We start from the raw sequence: 7,527 nt of genomic DNA, 5'->3' as shown, positions 1-7,527 counted from the left end.
TATATTTTGCTTTTGGTTTTCTTTTATATAAATTTACATAAATTGAATGTTAAGATTTTGCACTGGCAGTATATATGGTACCTGTATTGAAGTGGTTAAATGTGGCAGATTTTCTTGGACTGCTAGAAGCTAAGTATGTCTTTCTGTGGGATAGTAATTAATGAGCTCTATCTTTAAAAACAATTACAGTTCTCGCCAGACTATACACATGGCACCTACTGTACATTTCCATGCAAAACAAAGAACAATGATAACAAAATGCTATCCTTTTCAAAATATTTTTTTCAATAGTAAATTATGTAAACCGTTTGGAATTTGGAAATAAGCTATAGGCCATAATCTAAATTTAGAGACCATATAAAAGGTCATAAAAGAACACAATTCCTGTTAGAAGGATTTCCCTGATGATAGGGTGACCAAGGACTGTTCCTCATCTCTTTTTCATTTTCTGGCAGTAGCACAAAAAAAAAAAAAAAGAAACATTGCACAGTTCATGTTGAAATCAATCGGATTTTCACGTAGTTCATGGATTTTCTTCAGGATCTAGTTCTATAGATGATATTGCAGATGAGGGTCCTGATCACTCTTTATTAATTCAGAATTGACTAAAAAGCTTAATAAATATATACTGTATATATATATATATATATATATATATATATTTATATATATATATATATATATATATATATATATATATATATATTGTGATGTTGCAGCCCCTGCAACGTGAGGGAGGGAGGGTGCTCACTCAGCATGCGGGTTCAGGTAGCCACGGGAGTCACTTTCCTTAAAACCTCAGGCTGCTTTATTTGGACTGCATAAAGCATACCGCCAGTACCGACAACAAATGGCATTTAAATGCAGGAAAACAGGCACATTCCCAAACACCAGATCTTCAGTGTCAGTCCAGCACATAAGTCCCAGCAGAGACTTCTCAGAAGAGGTTTCCTCACCTCCACCCACAGACAAACCCAGAACTACTTCCTCCAGCACAGGATTATACAGAGCAGACCAACGAGTGTGTCCAGAGGCCTGGCTTTTACCTCTGGGACCACACCCCGAGGTGGAGATATGGTGAACAGCCATCCCACCCATCTCTTTAGCTGTTCACAGCAAACCCGGCCCAGGTAATACACATTAACCCTCTCAGCACCTAATATGCTGGAGTATTCCACCCAGGTTCACATCACAGATTTCAATAATCTCAGCGACACATATCTCCCCCTTGCACTGTACCAGTGATTATATCACGTATCCCCCCCTCTGCCCAAAGCCGGGGGGTTTTGGCACCTTGATATAGTGGACAAGAGCATCCACTCTGTCCGCCCTGGACTACAGCCCTTGACATACCGTCCGTCACAGTCACCAGACCCTTCCCAGTGAACTCTCTTATACGCCCCTGGTCAGACCTATCTCTCCATGACTACCGCCAATGGTCAGTGTGGTAGGGAGACTCTCGCTTAGTTGGTACTACCATCCTGTCCAACTCTGAGCTATCCTGTCCACTAGAGGGGTTACTATCGAGGGGCCTCAGCACTGAGCTGACAGAAGAGTCGCCATATCTAGACCTTCCGCATTGTCTGTTTGCAGATCTATTGTGGGCTCTTCTTCTAGGGCATCTTCAATCTGTCTCTCTGATTTTGCACTCTCTTGTCAGCATCTTTGGCTAAAGACACATCACTCATTTCATTCTGTCCTTTGGATTTTTTCTCAAAGGACTGAGACCTTTCAGAATCTGTGCTATAGCCTGATGAATACCTGGGTCCTCTATGACCTTTGCTCATTTTACTATAGGACTTGCTTTTGCCCTCTGGGGCAACACTTTCATAGAGTGGGCCACCCTTCTTTTCTGGGCCATAGCCCAAATATGGTTGCCATCTGACACCAACTTGACAAAGTTGGTTTGTAATTCTCTATCCTTCTAGATTTAATTGTTTTAAGTCTTTCAAGTATCCCAGGCGGTATTCTAGGAGAGCTCGTATATCTTCAACACACTCCTTTGTTCCCACAATGGCGCATGGAACCATACCGACTTCACAGGGCATCCTGGCTTCATTATGAATATCAATTCTTACTCTCGTCACACCGGTCTTATCAACCATCTCCTGCATGACTCTTCCATGTGGTCCAAGAAGCCTCATGACCATCTCTCTGGGCACTTGTATGATCTCTTCCACAAACTCCAACAACCTTCGAGCTGTCTTAACTGCTTCTGCAGTTTTCCCATAGATACGAAATGTTCCACTGTCTTTTTCTAATTGCACACCTGTAACACCTGGAACCTTCCTGGCTTGCTTAATATTATTTCTTAGCGCTCTTATTGCCAGCCCAATTAATGTTTTCTTCACAACATCCACTTCTTGAAACACTGCGGTCAGCTGCTTCATCTGCACCAAGCGTCTGGTGTCTTCATCCTTCTTTGCAGGGATGAGCCACTTTGTACGAAGACACCGTAGGTGCATGTCACTCAGGATGGCCACTCGCTTCTTTGTGACATCACTTAAAGAGCACACCACCAACCGATTAGTCTCTGCGGCAAAGTACACTTTACAGGCTCCTACTGCCTTCTGAAATCTCTCATGCACCATCTCACTGGCACAGGCTTCTCTTAAGTCTTCTGGCACATCTATCAGGCACTTGAAGACTGGTCTGCTTCCTTTACTTTCAAGGACACTAGACTGTTCCTGAGGTCTCTTGCCTCCCTCCATATTCTTCACCAAAGGCTTCACCTTTTGAGTTACACACTCCTCGGGCTCAGCCCCAGCCTCAGAGCCTTTGGGTTTCAGGCTCTTTGCTGAGTCAATCTTCTTGTCTGCGATCTTGGTCTTACCCACTGAGTCAGTCAAGCTCTCAGCTCCTGATAAGACCTCGGGTCCAGACTTCACCTCTTCCTCAGAGGCTCTTTCAACTTTTACAGCACCAGCTGTGTCTTGGGACTTCACTGCATTACCTCCAACTTCCTCTTGGGTCTCTGCAGTGTCACCCTCAGACTTCTCTTGGGAATTTGCAGCATCACCTTCTGCCAGGGTGTTACGCCCTTCAGCATGGTACTCTGTTCCTTTTAGAGATGTGGGGCTGTATTCGCTGTTCTCCACCCCAGCACTAGGTAGTTCACCAGTCTGCTCACCATGACCTTTGTGGATTATTCCTCCACCAACACTCTCCAGGATTTCTTTTCTTGTAGTGCTTTCCAGGATTTCATTTCCTATACCACTCTCACTTGACAGACCATCAGCTTTGTGCTTGGAAATCATAGGGGACACCACCATTACTTCCTTGGTTGGCTCCTTTTCTGCAATTTCAGCCTGCTGATTTCTGTCGTTACAATGTATCAGTTCAGTCTCTGATTCCTCTTTTTTTTGCAGGATATCGCTGTCTGACTCTACCGTAGCAGTTGCTACTGGCAATATGTTTTCATTAACCAGGTATTTCACCTTCTCTGCACCATCAGACAGCATACACTGTGCCACCTCTCGGCACTTATTACGTCTTCGGCGTTGGAAGGAGGTTTTACCCTTCTCACTCATCTGTATCTCACTGTACTCGTTTGTCACCTTTCTTGTGTCAGTGTCTTTACCGGAGTCATCGTCACTCCCCCTGGTGTCCTGGACTAACACGTCCCCACTTAACATGGTGTCGGCCCCCTTGTCTAGAGCTCTCCCGTTTTTAACGGTCACACTATCATTTATTACTTTAAAGGTCATGTCACTAAGTTGGGCATGTCCCCCATTTTCTTTAGTCACCCCTAACTTAGGGCTGTTGCCTGTAGGAGGCACTCTCTCCTCCTTCTGACACACAAACATACAACAAGGAAGCCCTTCAGCCTCCAGCTGTGGTGGGGCTTCCTTAGTACCACTCCGATTTTTGCATGAGCTCATGGGCACTTTCCCCAGCTCCCACAAGTCCTCAAAAAAATCACAGTCCCGGCCTATTATAATGGGATGTGGTAAGTCAGGCACTACACCAACATTAACGGATCCAAACACCCCATCTGTCTCAAAGATCACTCGGGACCGTGGATACTCTCCAATGTTCCCATGTCTGCAGCGGGCTTCCATCTTTCCAGGAATCAGGTAGGTATTGAGCGAGGCCCTCACCAGGGACACCAAGCTCACTGAGTCTACCAGCCCAGTCACACATGTGCCATCAACTTCCACGGAACACAGACGTGACTTCTCGTTAGCCAGGCAGTCTGTACCGCAGACCGGACACGCATAGCATGAGCAGCATTGTCCTTGGCTACTGTCCATCGGTGCCACTACACCTTCAGATTTGGGATGCTCCACCCCTTTTTGGGCCACCACCGCTTTCTGGGACCCCGCCCCCTTTTGGGTAACTACCCCTTTATGCGACTCCGCCCCCTTATGGGGTTTCTGTGGCTTCCTTTCAGTGTCTTTAGCCCCCAGTTCACACCGTTCCCCATTATCTCCCTGGGCACCCTGTGTCCATACTGGCCCCAGAAGGGAACTCACAAACTGGTCCACTGCTGCCACATCTCTGTGCACTGACCACTCCTTCTGTCCATGCACAAGGAACTGGTACAGCCTGCTGCTCCACTCATGGCCGCTCAGCTCCCCCGGACCTTCGTGGACCCGCCGATCCACTGCAAGCCGCTTGAGTGCGCTGTCACTTTTCGTGGACCCGCCGATCCCCAGCTGTGAATCCAACACGTGCTCCTGGGAACTCTGCCCGCATTCTCCACCAATTGTAATGTTGCAGCCCCTGCAACGTGAGGGAGGGGGGGGTACTCACTCAGCATGCGGGTTCAGGTAGACACGGGAGGCACTTTGCTTAAAACCTCAGGCTGCTTTATTTGGACTGCATAAAGCATACCGCCAGTACGGACAACAAATGGAATTTACATGCAGGGAAACAGGCACATTCCCAAACACCAGATCTTCAGTGTCAGTCCAGCACATAAGTCCCAGCAGAGACTTCTCAGAAGAGGTTTCCTCACCTCCACCCACAGACAAACCCGGAACTACTTCCTCCAGCACAGGATTATACAGAGCAGACCAACGAGTGTGTCCAGAGGCCTGGCTTTTACCTCTGGTACCACACCCCGAGGTGGAGATATGGTGAACAGCCATCCCACCCATCTCTTTAGCTGTTCACAACAAACCCGGCCCAGGTAACACACATTAACCCTCTCAGCACTTAATATGCCGGAGTATTCAACCCAGGTTCACATCACTGATATCAGTAATCTCAGCGACACATATCTCCCCCCTTGCACTGTACCAGTGATCATATCACAATATATATATATATATATATATATATATATACACAGTGGAACCTTGGATTACGAGCATAATTAGTTCCGCTCTTAAACCAAGTTACTCTTATATCAGAGCAAATTTTCCCATAGGAAATAATTGAAGCACAAACAATTCGTTCCACAACCCAAAAATATTTACTGTATTTATACAAACTTATTACAGTAATCCAAAATAATGTACTGTATTCATATAAAATTATTACAGTACACTATTACAAAATACTGTGCAGTACAGTAAAAACAAATTAAACTGCACTTTAGCTTACAATAAAATTGTTGGGGTTTGGGAGGTACAGTACAGTAATGTGTTGTACTGCTTAGCAGAAAGAAAGTATATTACTGTATCCATAAATGCAAATTGATAGACATGCTATATAGTATATACTGTACTGTACAATAGTATACTGTATACAGCACGAATGTACAGAATGTTACCTCCCGAGCGGGTCAGAGCGCGGTGAAAGGATGGAACCGGAAGTACGCACGGTAAGTATTTGCTCTTCTTGCAAAGCATTGCTCTTAAACCAAGTTACAAATTTGTAAAAAGCTTTGCTTGCCTTGCAAAAAAACGCTCTCAAACCAAGTTAAAGCAGACCATCCATTTGAAGAGATCCAGTCACCAAAATGATTCATCATTTCCTCTTAGAACCAGAGCTGAGCAGATTGATTTGCAAAGAGGCAAGGCATCAAGTTTATTGAATTTCCTAAAATTCACAGTTTCACTCGAATTTGAACATTTTGAGTTTAAATTTTTGGTTCAGGTCAAACTTACATTAATGTGAGCTCTTATAGTCAGTGAGGTCCTCTCTCTTTGGCCTCTGCCACACTTCCGCAAAAAAAAAGTATGTGTCTCACATTCTGTTTTTCGGGTACGTGTTCCGTTTTTTTTATGGGCGTTTCTCCGGTACGTGTGACATCCGTGTGATGGCGTATGCTTGCCGTGTGTGCGCGTTGAATGTCTGTGTATGCGTGAGATACGTACAAGTAATGTCCATGTGGTGTCCGTTTGAAATGATCCGTGTGTGTGGCAAAATGTCGTTGATACATACCCGCTAACAGACGACACAGACAGAGAGACGCGATGAGAATGAACTCGGATGAACTTCACCCAACTTCATTGTCATACCACGGCTCTGTCTGTGTGTGGCCTCCTGATTAGTAGTCACCCATCAAGGACTCACCGGTGACCAATAATCTGCTGAGTGACTGAAGTTAGGGGCGTGATTATCGCTGCAGTCACTCAGGCTACCCGCGGCTAGCTGGAGTCCTCCACCTGAGACCACAACTCACCTGTGACTTTTTTGCAGATCGCTCAGCTCACTTCACTCACTTGGGTGACTTGCTGTCACAGTTGGAGGATCCAGCGGTGGCCGAGAGTAACCTGAGTGACGTCATCACTGATTGCGCGGCTCACCTCAGTTGCTGCGTGGAGCTGACAGAGAGCAGTCATGGTATATGGCCGTTCCTGTCACCTTCATGTAGCAGAGCTGAGAGCGTCGTGGGACCTCCGTGGATTACGCTGGACCTGGATGGGTATTTGTGGCTTAATAAAGTGGTGAAAGAGGGTGTTTGTTTTTGTGTATTATTCCAAATAAAGCATTTTTCGTTGTGTGTGTTTCTTTTCTTTAACTTACAGGTTAATCATGGAAGGTATCTCGGGGAGATGCCTGCCATAATTAACACCTTATTACCTCAATTGCCACTGCACCAGGCCAATTTGGGATGAGCTGGGTAGAGTCCCGGAAATGTCGCCTCTAATGGATGCGGCAATTCTGGGCGGCTGCTGGCTGATATTGTTAGGCTGGGTGGCTCCCCATAACATGGAGCCCCCCATCCTGAGAATACCAACCTTCAGCCGTGTGGCTTTACCCTGGCTGGTATCAAAATTGGGGGGGGACCGCACGCTGTTTTTTTAAATTATTTATTTATTTATTTTACAGCAAGATATAGACCCACCCACCGGCGGCTGTGATTGATTGCAGTGAGACAGCTGTCACTCAGCATGGGGGTGTGCCTGACTACAACCAATCATAGGCGCCGGTGGGTGGATGAAGCAGTGAATACGAGATTGAATAATGAGCGGCCGGCATTTTCAAAAAAGTAAAAGCCGCCGGAGGTTTTTGACAGCTGTGCAGCGCCGCGCCAGTGATCGGGGATTGGCGAGTATGCGAGAGGGGGAGATACCGACCGACGGACAGAGAGAGGGACAGACAGAGAGAGAGACAGACAGACAGAGCGACCAT

The 7,527-nt window shown here is 46.1% G+C and overlaps 1 pseudogene; it reads right to left on the bottom strand.

The window, feature by feature from the left end:
• Positions 1–1,426: 1,426 nt before the first annotated feature.
• On the bottom strand, positions 1,427–2,711 carry LOC142310974 (RNA-binding protein fxr1 pseudogene; annotated as a pseudogene).
• Positions 2,712–7,527: the final 4,816 nt, after the last annotated feature.

This window comes from Anomaloglossus baeobatrachus, chromosome 1 (genome assembly GCF_048569485.1).
Source record: "Anomaloglossus baeobatrachus isolate aAnoBae1 chromosome 1, aAnoBae1.hap1, whole genome shotgun sequence".
In the NCBI taxonomy this organism is placed as follows: domain Eukaryota; kingdom Metazoa; phylum Chordata; class Amphibia; order Anura; family Aromobatidae; genus Anomaloglossus; species Anomaloglossus baeobatrachus.
The sequence above is the reverse complement of the archived record's forward strand: the minus strand, read 5'-3'. Positions and strand labels throughout refer to the sequence as shown.